Source organism: Rutilus rutilus (assembly GCF_951802725.1).
Source record: "Rutilus rutilus genome assembly, chromosome: 1".
NCBI lineage: Eukaryota > Metazoa > Chordata > Actinopteri > Cypriniformes > Leuciscidae > Rutilus > Rutilus rutilus.
Window position 1 is genome coordinate 73362914 of NC_140209.1, and position 18059 is coordinate 73380972.

General features: G+C 35.8%; 2 protein-coding genes across 2 annotated transcripts in view; both read left to right on the forward strand.

The window, feature by feature from the left end:
* The window catches only part of LOC311305987 (ribonuclease inhibitor-like), a 73132-nt gene that overhangs the window by 41170 nt on the left and 13903 nt on the right, over positions 1-18059 (forward strand). The gene's annotated exons all lie outside the window — the stretch shown is intronic.
* LOC311305800 (uncharacterized protein) overlaps positions 1519-18059 on the forward strand; it is a 1224369-nt gene continuing 1207828 nt past the window's right edge. Inside the window, exons 1-3 of the mRNA XM_084433678.1 lie at positions 1519-1685; positions 10781-10954; positions 11602-11772. The gene's annotated coding sequence lies outside the window, so the exon portion shown is untranslated. The remainder of the gene's footprint in view (positions 1686-10780; positions 10955-11601; positions 11773-18059) is intronic.

An 18059-nucleotide genomic window follows, 5' to 3' on the forward strand; every position in this document is an offset into this window, starting at 1 on the left:
AATTCAATCATTAGAAATATTTGTTGTGGATGCGATTGTTTTTGAACACTTTTCCTGTGGCGTGCTTTAATGTTTTAACCACAGAGATAATTGCTTATCATGATAATACCAGATTGTCTGAGAAAATAGTTTCGTGCAATTAATGCCCAAGGCCTATCTGTTTTCATTAAAAATATAAATCAATTAAAAATACAATTCGGCCAGTGGAAAAGATTGAGAAAAACTTTCTCTGAAATGTATTTTACACTATTTGATTTATGTAGGCTATTCAAAAACAAGGCAAGGATAGACAACTACTTGATTTGTATTAATGTATTGTTTCTTGTATCGTTTATATCATTTGCATATGATTATTCATCCACGTGATAACGTTTAAGTTATCACGTGGATGAATAATCATATGCAAATGATATGTAGATGAGGATCTGCATAGTAAAACTAGGCGTTGTAAGCTCCATATATGGTTATTTCGGGTGGAGACGCATGTACGCACAATCTTCCACTGACTGGGATTTATAAAGTGAATTCTGTGCAGGTTCTGGCGTACGCACGGTTTTATAAGTCTTTTTGCGTACGCCATTTTTGGCTTTCGGGCGCACGTACACTTTTAGTAAGGTTCCTACGCACAGTTTTATAAATGAGGCCCCAGGTCTATGAGTCTCCAGATGTTCTCAAACATGCAGTTTCACAAGCCAGTTTTCTCTGTGCTGATGTTTCTCACGTTTCGCTTTCCTACCCCGAAGTGACAAAATAAAATAAAATTCTTTATCAAAATTTATAAGGAAAGACAAGTACTTAGTTTAGGCTTGACTTGTAGGGAATTCCAAACCTGCGTATATTCAAACGCACATAACTATAGAACCAATTCTAAATGCGCATGTGAACGCCATCAGCGTTTCTCACAGGTTCGCGTTTAAAGTCTGTGTAGAGAGAATGGTGTCGTCTTAGCGGCCCCTAATTTAATAACAAATGATTGTTGCGACGGAAGCAAATCAATCAAAACTAACTTTAGCTGGAAAATAACTTTATTAAAGAACTGCTATTAAGCCAAAACAATCTCTGTTACCTTAAATGATACGCTTATCTCTGTAAAGCTGCTTTGAATTTTTTGAAAATTCTTTGAAGCTTTTGAATAAAGCTGCTCCATTGTTAAAAGCGCTATATAAATGAAGATGACTTGACTTGACTTGACTCACTCCTCCTACTTTAAAGACAGAAAGATCTTAATTTCACACTCTGTATTCATACTGAAAATCATGATCTAGTGAGCTTTTGCCCTTCTGCTCTGTGAGACCTTTCTGTTCTTATGCTTATGTTTGCTTTAGGACTGAGTGTTGCTCTAGTTTCTTTTAAATATATATTTATTTGTGTATTTAAATGTTTAAAGAAAAATTTGACATCTAAATAACTAACTTAAGCTTGTCTTTAAAACAATAATTACGTTTTTTATCGTATCAATCATTTTTTGTAATGCAGTGGACATTTAGTTGATACCTGAATTGCCTCTTCTGCAGGTTTGTGAGTCCTGCTGCTGAGGAAGCCTGTCAGTATGTGAATAGAGTTGTGGGTATAAACCCGTTACTCCAGAGAGAGCTGAATCTGAGTGGACATGAACTAGGAGACACACGAGTGAATCAGATCGCTGCTTTACTGCAGGATAAACACTGTCAACTCAACACACTGATGTGAGTATTGCTCATTTATTTATTATATTACTTTTAAGCATTTTTTCCCTCAGTCACACAGAGCCAGAACAATTTAAAGTAATAAAATTAAACAGTCAATTAAACTATTAAGCTGCAACCCCACTTTTGAAAAATCCCCAGAATGTCACATGATTATGGCACTTTTTTATGTGTTCCATATATGGACTAAAGCTGCCTCCGAAATCGCGTACTATGGGAGTAGGTACTACATTTAAATAAGAACGTACTTCGCGACCGTTAAAAAAGTACGCTCTATATAGTATGAATACGGGTAGTATGAATGGAGTCCGGACGTACTGGTATTACTGGTTGGTATTGTCACGTAACATGCGCGGTCACATCAGCGCGGAAATTTAAAGAGCCCATTCCACTGACTGCACCAACTTAGAGCAATGTTTTTAGTTCTTCTTTCCGCTTTCGTCTGCGTTTTTACGTCGTTCGTGCTCACAATTCAGAGTCGTCGTCGGTCAGCTCAGCTGCTCGCAGATCACGCCTTTGTCGAGAGCTTTTGTGTAATTTCTCAAATAAGTTAAATATCATTTAGCCAATACATTTTATCTAAAAAAAAACACACACACATAAACCTGTGAACAATGACAGATGTTGATTTTTGGTAAAGAAAAAGTAATGTATTTGCTTTTGATATTACCATCAATGAATAAACATGAATGAATCAATAGTATGCGTGTATATCTGTTGATTCATTCATGGATGGCAATATCACAAGCAGTCTGTGTGTGTGTGTGTGTGTGTGTGTGTGTGTGTGTATATATATATATATACACATACATACATGTAGGGTAACACACTGAGGTCAGATACAAAACACACATATACACACACACTTTCATATACATGTGTATACATGAAGACGTCAGATGTAAAAGAAAAAAAAATTCTTCTAAAATGAGCATTTTTATCAAGCTTGTACATTTAGGTTCAGTAATTTCACTTTAATGACAATTAATAGGTCCTTTTCATTGCTATTAAAGTGAAATAAACTGAACATAAACATACAAGCTTGATAAAAATTATCAAACTAGAAGAAATTTTCAGATGGCACTTAGATGCTTTTACATCTTAGGTATTCATATATATGTGTGTGTGTGTGTGTGTGTATATATATATATATATATACACACACACACACACACACACACATAAGAAATGGATCATATACATATAATACATACATACATATTATATTTATAAATAAGCCAACACAGAAAACAAAAAAACTATAAACACGTTTACAGATTGTGAGCCCTACAACCTACTGCGCCAATTCTTCATCTATATTTTAAAGATGGAGCTGACCTCCGCCCCAACCTCCGACTTTCACGGTAGTCCATCCAGTCACTGATTGTGACCATGGGTGGAAAAAAAGCACATCGAGGTGCTGGTGTTCTAGCTACATATCACATATTTGAGCTTAATTTTTTACAAATTATTTACTTTAAATTTGGGTAGGAAAAAATCAAGTGGAAATCCAAAAATTACTATCTTGTACACATGCTTTTAAAGAAACAGATATTGAATGATTTTAAAGTGATGCCCTACAAATGAGATTGTTAGTAAGAAAGTCCCTTTAGATCTTTTAGAAACCTGTGAAGGTTACCTTACTGAAGCTGCTGACGTTCATTTTCTTCCCTCAAGACGACGTTTTAAAACTTTTGCTTTTGGTGGTGCTTTAACCCTCTGGGGTCTGAGGTGTTTTCTGGCCCTGGAGGTGTTCTGACATGCTCTGACATTTGTGCTTATTTCTGTTACTTGTGACATTTTCATGGCTAAAGTCTGATTACACTGTATTTAGCAAAAACTCTGTTAAGTATGTAAAATATTGCAATGAGACATTTTAATTGTTTATTAACCCCCTGGGGTCGGCTATCGCGCCAGCGTTTTTTTCCGTATGAGTGCAAAAAAAATAAAATAAATTTTGTATCTTATATGCTTGTGTTATACATCAATCGATCCTGTTTAGTGAGTATTTTTTTGTGTATGCTCATAATAAAAACAAAGTGTTGTGCTTTTCGCCAAATAAAGAAAAATAAACATGATGCGAGTTCTGCCTACTCTCCGTCAGTGAAGTCCATTCTGAAACGCGTCCGAAAATGAACTGTAACTCAGCGAATACTCAGTCAAACAGGCATACAGACACACAGGCATGAAGCTTGAATTCTCTTCTTTTAAATGAAGTAATTTTTATAAAAAACAAATATTCACAGTTTATATAATATGTATGTAAAGAGAGAGATGTCAGTCGTTCTCATCTCAGCTAATTAAGTTTTAATGTGACTCCGCCTACGGAGACCGCGTTATACAAACGCAAATGTGAGGCGATCCATACAAACCTGTGAAACGCCCACATCCGCTGGATAAGGCCGGTGACACACTGGATGCGTGGCGTAAGCGTCTCAGCTGCGTGGCGTGTCCGATTTTATTTCGGCTCCCATGTTAACAGTTTAGAGTTTGCACACTGCCTGTGTGAGACGCGCGTCTCAGGCGCGGCACGAGCCGCGTGGAAAACGCGTGCATGCTAGAAATAGAACCGACGCCTATTTTTCACGCGACACGCAAGCGTCTTGGAAGCGTTTCCATGCAAAATTGAATAGGAAAATCTGTTTATATGTCATTTTGACACGAATACATATTAATAAATGTCCTTTTGATGTTTAAAAGTGTCTAGATTTTGACATAAATGCAAATATAAATGTAATTTTACAAAATATGATCGATTTTCAAATACTGCTGTATTGAATGAACAGCTTTTAGCAAACTCTATTGCTATACTGAGATGAGGAATATATACTGTATGTGTTTTGTCAAAAATAAAGTCATCAACTAACTAATGAATCCTTTACTTTGAAATACGTATGATAAAATGTATACTTTAGTTTTGAAAGACGTTGACTAGTTTTGAAAAGATTATAAAGTATGTATGTGTATGCATATATATATATATATATATATATGTGTGTGTATATATGAAGAGTTCAGATGCAAAAGCCTCTAAATGCCATCTGAAATTTTCTTCTAGAATGATCATTTTTATGAAGCTTGTATATTTAAGTTAGCTATAGGTGACACACCTGAATGAATGGCTCATTAAGTATGCAGGGGCATTGTCTCATCAGGTGTGAACTACTAAATATGCATGATGCTGTTGGAGCGTTTACGCCCCATCCGCATATTGGCTTTCCAAACTAAAAGTGTTTCACAAAACTTAAATCAATGTATCGTTTTATGTGAATGATTAGGCAGGATGATTTTCACATCATTTTGAAGAAAAAACTCTAGGCGACGACATCCATTAGTCAAAAGTCTTATTGCCACATATTTAGTATGTGTTTTGTGGCCTTATTTCAGAAACTTTCATTTTTAGTTTTTTCGATAACCATGCATAAACATTATTCTCTCAAAAATGAAAACATGTACATACATGTGGCTCACATATTATGGAAGTCCTGTTTGTGCTATATAGAGTGAATTTACACCTTTGCCATTAACCCCCTGAGGTCGGCGGTATCGCCGGCGATACCAGCTCGCTTTTTTTTATCAGTGTAAAAGAAACTCAGAAATACTCTGTTGACTTTGATTTTCCATAGGAGTTTCATACATCAATCGATTCTGTTAAATGTGTATTATTTTTGTGTATACTCACAATAAAAACAAAGTGTGGTGCTTTTTGGCAAATAAAGAAAAATAAACACGAAGCTAGGTTCTGCCTTCTCTCTGTCCGTGTAGTCCATTCTGAAACGCGTCCGAAAATGAATCATAACTCAGCGAATACTTCTCACACAGGCATGTGAGTTATGTCTTTATGAAGCTTGAAATCTCTTCTTTTAAATGAAGTAATTTATATAAAACACAAATGTTTTCAACTCATGTAATCCGCTTGAAAGCAAGGAGAGTTACCGTTTTTCCTTCTCCCTTCATTATCTCTAAATGAGCTGCGGCCGCCCCGCCCCCGGCGCGATTCACATGTAAATAGTTTAGGTGATCTAGTATGCATCGCATACGCCCCCCGATCAATGCCATAAAAACACAGTTTCTATCAGACTTACTGATAGTTCATCGCGTTTTGAGTATGGCACGCTTCTCCGGTAATAAAGACGCCCTTCAGATGATTCTGGACAGCGCCGGGTTGTTTCCTCAGAGGAAGATTGTAACAGAAGACGAACGGCAGCATATTGAAGAGCGAATTCCGCCGAGGACACAATTTCGGAGTAAGTTTTACTTAAAAGTCTTTTGTCTTTTATTTTTCGTGTTCGCATTTATGAGGAAAAAAACAATATTACCTGACAGTTCTCCATTATGGACGCGAGCGCTCTAAGCACTAAAATACTTTCAAACATTCACAGAGACCTCAAAACAGAAAGTACAAATCCTTTCTTTAAAACGAATTTCGTTTTGTATCAATTGTATCTTAATTTTAATAATTTTCTCATTAACAAATTTCCTGGATTTAAAGTAAATATAGGCTAGCAATCACAACATAAGGTCTGAATGGGTTAGATTTGGGTACAGTTTTTACTGTAGAATATACTGCCACATCAAATAAGCTTTTGTTTAGCAATTTCTATATATAAAATAGCCTACTATTTTTGTCAAAAATAAAGTCATCAACTAAGATGTTAGCTGTTCCAATGTTGGCTATATTCAAAGTAATGAATACATAGATAAAATGTAGGCCTATAATCTTTTTTTTTTTACAAAAAAAGAGTACACTTGAAATATTGTTGAAATTGTAATTATTGTTGTTGTAACCTTTTTAACTTTGAAATATGTATGATAAAATGTATACTTTAGTTTTTACAAAGAAAGATTACACTTGAATTGTTGTTGTAATTGTAACCTTTTTAATAAAAATATATATTTACAAGGTAGATGTAAACAAACTTTTAAAAGGTAAATATAAGCCTTTTCTTTAAATAATTTTTATTGTGTTTTATTAGTGACAAATTTGGGGAGAGGATAAATATTCCAAAACTGAAAATACAGTATGAGAATTAACTGCACAATTACTAGACATGTTTTCCTTGGATATTATAGGCCAAATTGCAAGCACAATATGTGGAAAAATAAAAAAGAATTGAGATGCTTCCAACTGTTGCTCTTGCATTCTTGTGGCTCAGTGACTCACCTGAATGAATGGCTAATTAAGTATGCGGTCCCCATTGTCTCCTGAGGTGTGAACCACTACATATGCATGATCTGTGACGCCCACTCCGCATATGGCCTTTCCAAACAGAAAGTGCTTTGCAAAATTCAAATCAATGTATTGTGTTATGTGAATGATTAGGCAGGGTGATTTTCACATCATTTTGAAGAAAAAACACTAGGCAATGACATCTATTAGACAAAAGTCTTATTGGCACATATTTAGTATGTGTTTTATGGCCTTATTTCAGAAACTTTAGTTTTTAGTTTTTTCAATAACCACGCATAAACATTATTCTCTCAAAAATGCAGACATGTACATTCTTGTTGCTCACATATTATGGTAGCCCTGTTTGTGCTAAATAGTGTGTAATTTTTTTTTTGCCATTAATATGTTTATAAGCAACTGAAAAAAGCACAAATGTCAGGGCATGTCAGAACATCTCAAGGACCCCAAAAACACCTCAGACCCCAGAGGGTTAATATGTTTATAAGCAACTGAAAAAAGCACAAATGTCACGGCATGTCAGAACATCTCAAGGACCCCAAAAACACCCCAGACCCCAGAGGGTTAACCCCCTGAGGTCGGCGGTATCGCCGGCGATACCAGCTCGCTTTTTTTTTATCAGTGTAAAAGAAACTCATAAATACTCTGTTGACTTTGATTTTCCATAGGAGTTTCATACATCAATCGATTCTGTTAAATGTGTATTATTTTTCTGTATACTCACAATAAAAACAAAGTGTTGTGCTTTTCGCCAAATTAAGAAAAATAATCACGGAGCGAGTTCTGCCTTCTCTCTGTCCGTGTAGTCCATTCTGAAACGCGTCCGAAAATGAATCATAACTCAGCGAATACTTCTCACACAGGCACGTGATATATGTCTTTATGAAGCTTGAAATCTCTTCTTTTAAATGAAGTAATTAATCAAAAAAACAAATGTTTTCAACTCATGTAATCCGTTTGAAAGCAAGGAGAGGTACCGTTTTTTCCTTCTGCCTAATTATCTCTATAATGAACTGAGGCCGCCCCGCCCCCGGCGCTATTGACATGGTAAATAGTTTAGGTAATCTATGCTTCGCACCCGCCCCCCGATCAATGCCTTGAAAACACGAAGTTTCATCAGATCAGATTCACTGATAGTTCATCGCGTTTAGAGAGGATGACGTTTAAAGACGCCCTTCAGATGATCCTGGACAGCGAGGAATAACTCACCTTGGCTTTTCCTCAGAGGAAGATTGTAACTCAGACGAACGGCAGCATGTTCAAGAGCGAATTGATCACGCCGAGTAAACACCGAGTTTTCACGTGAGTAAATACGTGAACACGTAAATACGTGAACTCAAGTGGTCTAGTGGTAGAACATTTGCCTAGCGTGTCAGAGGTTCTGAGTTCGAATCCGCACTCATATAGTTTTTTTTTTGTTTTGTCAAATCAGATTATGTTTATCAGTGGTTGTATATCAGGCCTCTGCCTGATATACAACCACACATGTTTGTGTGTATTTTGTTTTGTAATTTCACTGGAACGAAAAGAGAGTCTCCACAACGGATTGAAGCGCGCGTCCGAGTGAAGACTGCGCGAGCCTAAAACAAACACAGTATCCGCGTCTGACTCGCGTCTGAATTTATATTCCTTATAATAAAAATGAAAGACCTATGTTACAGACATATGAAAGACAACATTTCGTTGATTAGTTTTGGATAGATTATACATTTTTACTGTAAAATATCTGCCACCTCAAATAAGCTTTTATTTGCCAATTTTTTTGTCAAAAATAATCAAATAATCAATCAAATCCTTAACTTTGAAATATGTATGATAAAATGTATACTTTAGTTTGTACAAAGAAAGATTACACTTGAATTGTTGTTTATTTAAATATTTACAAGGTAGATGTAAACAAACTATTAAAAGGTAAATATAAGCCTTTTCTTTAAATAATTTTTATTGTGTTTTATTAGTGACAAATTTGGGGAGAGGATAAATATTCCAAAACTGAAAATACAGTATGAGAATTAACTGCACAATTACATGTTTTCCTTGGCTATTATAGGCCAAATTGCAAGCACAATATGTGGAAAAATAAAAAAAGAATTGAGATGCTTCCAACTGTTGCTCTTGCATTCTTGTGGCTCAGTGACTCACCTGAATGAATGGCTCATTAAGTATGCGGTCCTCAGGTGTGAACCACTACATATGTATGATCGACGTCGACGCCCACTCGAATATTGCCTTTCCAAACAGAAAGTGCTTTGCAAAATTCAAATCAATGTATTGTGTTATGTGAAGGATTAGGCAGGGTGATTTTCACATAATTTTGAAGAAAAAACACTAGGCGATGACATCCATTAGACAAAAGTCTTATTGGCACATATTTAGTGTGTGTTTTGTGGTCTTATTTCAGAAACTTTAGTTTTTAGTTTTTTCAATAACCACGCATAAACATTATTCTCTCAAAAATGCAGACATGTACATTCTTGTTGCTCACATATTATGGTAGCCCTGTTTGTGCTAAATAGTGTGTAATTTTTTTTTTGCCATTACTATGTTTATAAGCAACTGAAAAAAGCACAAATGTCAGGGCATGTCAGAACATCTCAAGGACCCCAAAAACACCTCAGACCCCAGAGGGTTAATAAACAAGTGTTTTCTGTGTCGGCTGCAAAGATGAAGTTGACGATATTGACTAGCGATCTTCACAGTAGTGAACGCGGCGGAGAGAAATGCACATTTCATACGGATTACATAGTTTTATGTTGTTTTGAATGGTTCTGTTTAAAAGTAGAGATTTCTGTAGATAATAGATATATTTCTTTTTTTTTTTTTTAGGTGTGTGAGGCGAGTAGGCTACCTTATACGCTGACTTTCGGTTCATGGATGATAGCTTAAGCTCCAGTTCAGGCGCTGGCGCCTCCGTGTCGTGATTATCTATTGTCTGCTATATTTACTTTTTATTTATTAAATCTAGGAAATTGGATAATGAAACACTGATTAAAATTAGGATACAATTAATACAAACGAAATTCGCTTTAAAGAAAGGCTTTGTTCTTTCTGTTTGAGGTGTCTGTGAAAGTTTTAAAGCAGTCTTATAGCCTGGATTGATGGCTCGCAATATCGCAATATATATCGTTGGGAAAAAAAATATCGCAATGTAATTTTTTCACAATTTCGTGCAGCCCTAATTTAAAGTGTGATGTCTGTGCTTGGAGGCTTTCAAATATTCATGTTAACAGACATTAGCGCTCTAAAGTTCTGTGAAGTGTGGCTGAAAAAGCCAAGTAAAACTTTAAATAACCATTGAATCAAATTCAAATTGTATTCTTATCTGTGAAATAATTCTTTAGTCCTAATTTGTAAGTCGCTTTGGATAAAAGCGTCTGCTAAATGACTAAATGTAAATGTAAATGTGAAATAAGCATGTAACCCGTTTCAACTCCACCACTCAAAGAATTGTAAAATTGTTCGCCAAATTTGTTGCTTCATACCCCTCTGACACTGGGTAGTTGCGCCCCTGGTCTCACTCATCCTTGCAAAGCTGCTTCAGCTCAGTGACATTTGTAGGCTTTCCAACATGAGCTGTGTTTCAAGTCCTTCCACAGCATTTTAATGGAATTGAAGTCTGGACTTTATTGGGCCATTCCCAAACTTTAATTTTCTAATTTTCCGACCATTTTCAGATCATAGACTTTCAGAGTTGTACAGTTTTAGTTAATTGCAATCTTGAAAGGGATGTTGATGTCTAACATATTTAAGTTCACTGAGCCTTTTGTTTGCCTCCATATTCAATTGTCAGTTTTTGCTACTGACTTTCAATACATTTGTATAAAGAATAAAATTAAATTCAGTTTAAGGATTTATATTGTTCAGGTTTAACTGATTAATCAGCTGAATGTTTTCCTCTCTGTTCTAGACTCTCTAACTGCAGTGTGACAGAAGAAGGTTATAAAGCTCTGGCTTCAGCTCTGAGATCAAACCCTTCACACCTGATAGAGCTGGATCTCACAGGAAATGATCCTGGACAATCAGGAGTGAAGGAGCTCAGTGATTTACTGCAGGATCCAGACTGTCAACTGAAGACACTGAGGTGAGACGGGATCAAATAATTAACTAAATTAGCTATATGCAGGCTAAATATTCATAACTAATATATTATTTTAGTTATATAATAAGCTGTACAATTTGTTGCATCAAAATGATCAAGATCAGATCAGATTCTGCAGGTTCTGTCATGATGATGATAACCGTCAACACAGTTTAGTTGTGATACGAACTACAGGTCAAATAGACATTATGGGTCAGTATATGTGTGCTGACATTCAGGAGTATACCTTGATAATTAACAATAATAGTTTTCCATCAAGCCCAGATTCACTGCATCTCTCTGCACCAGGTCTATGAGTCTCCAGATGTTCTCAAACATGCAGTTTCACAAGCCAGTATTCTCTGTGCTGACGTTTCTCACTCCTCCTGCTTTAAAGACAGAAAGATCTTAATTTCACACTCTGTATTCATACTGAAAATCATGATCTAGTGAGCTTTTGCCCTTCTGCTCTGTGAGACGTTTCTGTTCGTATGCTTATGTTTGCTTTAGGACTGAGTTTTGCTCTAGTTTCTTTTAAATATATATTTATTTGTGTATTTAAATGTTTAAAGAAAAAATTTGACATCTAAATAACTAACTTAAGCTTGTCTTTAAAACAATAATTGATACCTGAATTGCCTCTTCTGCAGGTTTGTGAGTCCTGCTGCTGAGGAAGCCTGTCAGTATGTGAATAGAGTTGTGGGTATAAACCCGTTACTCCAGAGAGAGCTGAATCTGAGTGGACATGAACTAGGAGACACACGAGTGAATCAGATCGCTGCTCTACTGCAGGATAAACACTGTCAACTCAACACACTGACGTGAGTATTGCTCATTTATTTATTATATTACTTTTAAGCATTTTTTCCCTCAGTCACACAGAGCCAGAACAATTTAAAGTAATAAAATTAAACAGTCAATTAAACTATTAAGCTGCAACCCCACTTTTAAAAAATCCCCAGTATCTCACATGATTATGGCACTTTTTCATGTGTTCCATATATGGACTAAAGCTGCGTCTGAAATCGCGTACTATGGGAGTAGGTACTACATTTAAATTAGAACATACTTCGCGACCGTTAAAAAAGTACGCTCTATATAGTATGAATACGGGTAGTATGAATGGAGTCTGGACGTACTGGTATTACGGTTGGTATTGTCACTTAACATGCGCGGTCACATCAGCGCGAAAATTTAAAGAGCCCATTCCACTGACTGCACCAACTTAGAGCAATGTTTTTAGTTCTTCTTTCCGCTTTCGTCTGCGTTTTTACGTCGTTCGTGCTCACAATTCAGGTCCGCTGCTCGCAGATCACGCCTTTGTCGAGAGCTTTTGTGTAATTTCTCAAATAAGTTAAATATCATTTAGCCAATACATTTTACCTAAAAAAAAAAAAAAAAAAAACCACACACATAAACCTGTGAACAATGACAGATGTTGATTTTTGGTAAGGAAAAAGTAATTTATTTGCTTGTGATATTACCATCAATGAATAAACATGAATGAATCAATAGTATGCGTGTGTGTATCTCTGTTGATTCATTCATGGATGGCAATATCACAAGCAGTGTGTGTATGTATATACATACACATATATGGTAACGCACTGAGGTCAGATACAATACACACATACACACACACACATTCATATACATGTGTAGACTTCAGATGTAAAAGAAAAAAAAATCTTCTAAAAGGATCATTTTTATCAAGCTTGTATATTTAGGTTCAGTAATTTCACTTTAATGACAATTAATAGGTCCTTTTCATTGCCATTAAAGTGAAATAACTGAACATAAACATTCAAGCTTGATAAAAATGATCAAACTAGAAGAAAATTTCAGATGGCACTTAGAGACTTTTACATCTTAAGCATTCATATATGTGACCAGTCACGGAAAGTAGGGACACAAGTCGGTTCTGGGGCATTTTGAGTTATTCACATATTCTGAAAGTGTAGTATTCAAGCTTTCCAACGATGTGTAACACATGTAAATCTGATAATATTTGGAGAAGTTGTGGCCATTTGAAGGTAGGCACTCAAAAAAAACTGAAATGGTAGAAATCTGCTTCTAAAGATTGGCAAGTTCTCGCCCTTCTGGGAATGACAATAGGGCTCATTTACATCTCATTTAGATAAGTCATACCCCCTGTAAAGCTCCCCCGTCTCCCCCTCCCCCCTGAATGTACCAATTCTACCAATTCTCTAAATAAAACATTTCCAGTTAACTGGCAGAGCATTCATTTCGTTCGTTTTTTAAATAAGATACTAACGCTGAAATGTGTTTGTTTTTTTAATCAAGTGATCAAAGTGCTCGTTGCCGCTGCGATCAGTGGCGCAGATACAGTGTTTACTCGTGTGGCTCGCGCACACACTGCATTGTCTTCACTCGACGCGCGCTTCAATCCGTTGCGTTGCGGTCGGATACTCTCTATTCGTTCTGTTGAAATAACAAAATAATTCAAACGTTTGCGTGTCCCTGCTTGATATACAACCACTGATGAACATAATCGTTTTGATGAGAGAAAAAAAACTATACGAAAAAAGAAAAAAAAAACATACAAGGGCGGATTCGAACTCTCAACCTCTGACACGGCTGGCGAAAGCTCTACCACTGTACCATTCATATACACGTTAATTAAAAAGGCGGATCTATGTATTGGCACTGACAACATGTATTAGGCTACATCTCATTAAACGACAAATTAAACCCCATGTAACCTACTATTTAAATCGATTGCTGGACATCGTAATGTTATTGGCGTCCATGTTCATTGAATTTTGAAATCAGATAGAGCCAGAGCGCTGCATAATAAGTAGCCACGCCGGCTTATTCAGTATGGAAATACACACCGACAATGACACGCCCCTACTGCGTGCTAGAATCTCCGAAAAACAAGCCGATTTCAAACTCAAAATGTACGCTTTTAAATATACCAATACTGCTATCTCAAACATGGAGAGGCTTCTTCGTGATCTCAACTAACCGATTCTGCAAAAAAACAAAAATCACCAATTTTGAAAAAAAACCGCTTCTTTCTCATTTTGCTCGAAAGTTGTGCTGCCGACTTGTGTCCCTGGTTTCCGTGACGGGTCACATATGTGTGTGTGTGTGTGTGTGTGTGTGTGTATATATATATATATATATATATATATATATATATATATATACACACACACACATAAGAAATGGATCATATACATATAATACATACATGCATATTATATATGTATTATATACATACATAATATGCATACTAAACAAAAAAACTATAAACACGTTTACAGATTGTGAGCCCTACAACCTACTGCGCCAATTCTTCATCTATATTTTAAAGATGGAGCTGACCTCCGCCCCGACCTCCGACTTTCACGGTAGTCCATCCAGTCACTGATTGCGACCATGGGTGGAAAAAAAGCACATCGAGGTGCTGGTGTTCTAGCTACATATCACATATTTGAGCTTAATTTTTTACAAATTATTTACTTTAAATTTGGGTAGGAAAAATTCAAGTGGAAATCCAAAAAATACTATCTTGTACACATGCTTTTAAAGAAACAGATTTTGAATTATTTTAAAGTGATGCCCTACAAATGAGATTGTTAGTAAGAAAGTCCCTTTAGATCTTTTAGAAACCTGTGAAGGTTACCTTACTGAAGCTGCTGATGTTCACTTTCTTCCCTCAAGACGACGGTTTAAAACTTTTGCTTTTGGTGGTGCTTTAAGCTCTATTGTACTACTTTGTGCCAAAGTTTTGTGATTTTGTTTTAAGCTTTGTATTCTGTATCCATTTAAAAGTTAAATATACGAAAATAAAGCAAATACATTTTAAAGGTGTCTGGAGTGTGTGGGTATTTCTCTATAGTGCGGCACTCATATTTTTCAGATATACCTGCAATTTGCTAGTTTCAAAAACCATCTGGAATCTGCCACAAAATAAGTGCACACACAACACCCTTTAAAAATATGAATTACTCAATTCCACATATTAAACACTTTACAACTGACAATCTAACTACTGTAAATCCCTGGGAATGAAGTGTTTTGTAATAAAACTTGCTAAACCAGCAAGACAAAATGAACTTACTAACAAATAAATGGAAAGAGAGTGTGTAACATTTGTTTTCTTTATTATTAAGTGTGCTTGCTGAAAGCAGCACACTTATTGTTCTTCTTAAGTTTTCTTATTATTATTAAGTGTGCTTGCTGAAAGCAGCACACTTATAGTTCTTCTTAAGTTTTCTTATTATTATTAAGTGTGCTTGCTGAAAGCAGCACACTTACTGTTCTTCTTAAGTTTTCTTCTTATTAAGTGTGCTTGCTGAAAGCAGCACACTTACTGTTCTTCTTAAGTTTTCTTCTTATTAAGTGTGCTTGCTGAAAGCAGCACACTTATAGTTCTTAAGTTTTCTTCTTATTATTATTATTATTAAGTGTGCTTGCTGAAAGCAGCACACTTATAGTTCTTCTTAAGTTTTCTTATTATTATTATTATTATTAAGTGTGCTTGCTGAAAGCAGCACACTTATAGCTCTTCTTAAGTTTTCTTCTTCTTCTTATTATTATTATTATTAAGTGTGCTTGCTGAAAGCAGCACACTTATTGTTCTTCTTAAGTTTTCTTATTATTATTATTAAGTGTGCTTGCTGAAAGCAGCACACTTATAGTTCTTCTTAAGTTTTCTTCTTATTATTAAGTGTACTTGCTGAAAGCAGCACACTTATAGTTCTTCTTAAGTTTTCTTCTTCTTCTTCTTCTTCTTCTTCTTCTTCTTATTATTATTATTATTATTATTATTATTCCCGGGAGAAAAATTTTGGCCAGCTCCTGGGCCTAGGCCCTTTGAGACAGAGACACCATTCCAACTTTAAAATGTACGGTCAGTACCGGTGTAAGTTGCTCGCGAAGATGACATCACGTCCATGTCGTTTGTCCGCAATATTGGATTGAACAGAAAGCGAAACTAAAGTTTCACAGGTCACAAATTTGGTCCGAACTTCACGAAACTGGACGTACATGATCCTTGGACCAAGCCTCACAAAAGTTACTAGAAGGATTTTTGATTTTCAGAAGCATTTGCCCATCACAGCCAAACGAAATCAGCGGCGTAGTCGCCAAACAGGAAGTCGTCCATATCTCAGGAACTCTGTCACGTATCGAAACCAAACTTTATACATGAACTCGGGACTCCAATGTGAGGAAGCACAAGATCTGAATTGTTTCATTTTTTATTTATTTCAGGCTAATAGACAAACCCATTTACCTAGGTCTATGCAAGAGTTTCACCTCACACTTTTAATGTTAATGCATTTAGACAGTAGGTGGCACTGTTGTATTACATTTCACAGAGCTGCCAAGTCAGTGTCTACTGCATTCATTTTTACTAGGTTTGTCTTAATAAATGCAGGCATGAATTTCGTTTTTTGCATTGGTCTAATTTAATCATCATCTGTATTTATTAATATATACAGATTTGTATGCATGAATTGTGCATTTCCAGTTCTCAAAGCAGTTAATAACAAAAAAAAAAAAAAACTTTATACAAAATACATCATGCTCTTCTTCGCTAAACGAACAAACAATTCATTGTCTGTGGCTGTGTTTGTGCGCACGGGAAATATGCTGCGCATAACAATAGAAAACAAGGAGAAACGCGCAGTCACATGCTCAAACAATCAACAGGTGCGTTCCATTTGACCATAAGTGGACTGCGAAGTGGACTTCACAGGGTTTTCCGCCATCTTAAGTTAGATTCTAATCCGAAGGGAGCGAACATGTTCAGTTCGAAGGGCACTGCGCACGGCATAGGGAATAAGGGAACATCGATACATCACTTCACAGGAAGTGAAGAGCGATGATCACCCAACTGTCATTTCGCGCACCACGTCATCACCAGTCAGAACGGTCATAACTAACGATGTTTACGTATGTGTGTAAATATTCATACATTTCGCCATTGTTATACAAATGACAGTATTTTTAACGGTTATTGTTGTGAATATTACATATACTATTTTTGATGATTATAATTTACCTCAGTGAATGCAGCCAGCTTAGCTAGTTTGTGAGGTAAAGTGATTTTATTTTAGGTAGTTGTAAAATAGTGCAATATAATTGTAAATATATAATATAATAATAAAAAATAAAATATGAATGTAGTCCTATATATATTTATGTTATATCATAATCTGCGCGACTCCGTCATTGACTTTCTTTGATGACATTTGCAGGGCGTTTGCAGCACACTTTGCAGTTCCTCCGGAAATGCATTTTTCTAGTTTTTTTTTTTTTTTTTTTGCAATTATTTCTAAAAGCTGAAGGAATCTTTCCTCTCTCTGGCCTCCTGTTCTCGTCTCTCCTCATGCTCTCGTCGCTCTTTCTTTTCTTTCCTCTCTTTCATTAGTCACTCTCCGTCTCCACTCTATAAGAACACAGGTGTGTTCATCAGCCCCTGCAAAATCAACACAGAATTTAACATTCGTGATGAAGCATGGTCAATCTATATTATTATATTAATATTAATGTTACATGGACAAGTTGAGGTACACTTGATAACAGTAGCTTGCTACGTAGTCAACACATATTACATATCAACACTGGTAAAGGAGAAATAAAATCGCTGTAAAATAAAAAATAAAAGTTTTGTAACTATCATTTAACTGCGAAACAACGTTGTTGTTTAAATAAAACAGTGTTAACTAGCTGACAGGCATTAGCTCGTTCTGTTCGGTAATAATAATGATAAAATTGTCAATTTTGCAGCCAATTCACAAAATTGTACCCTCGATTTACATTATTTAAACTTTTAACAAGTCAATCGTTTACTTATATGATGTTAAACAAATACAATTTAACCACAAAGAAACAATAAGTGTTTTGTAAAGTATTTACACTTGAAAACAGCCGCATCTCCATTTTCTGCCATTTTCGAATATAACGACGACAACTCCTCTCCCGTGGCATCATGGGATAGTAAAGTGTCCATCGTATGCGCACTTCAGAATCTCGTCGGATGTAGTAGGTCATCCGGGTACGTTTCGCCTACTGTTTTTCGAATTCTATGATTTCGGACATACTACTCTGCTCGCGTACTGTTTTTCGCATA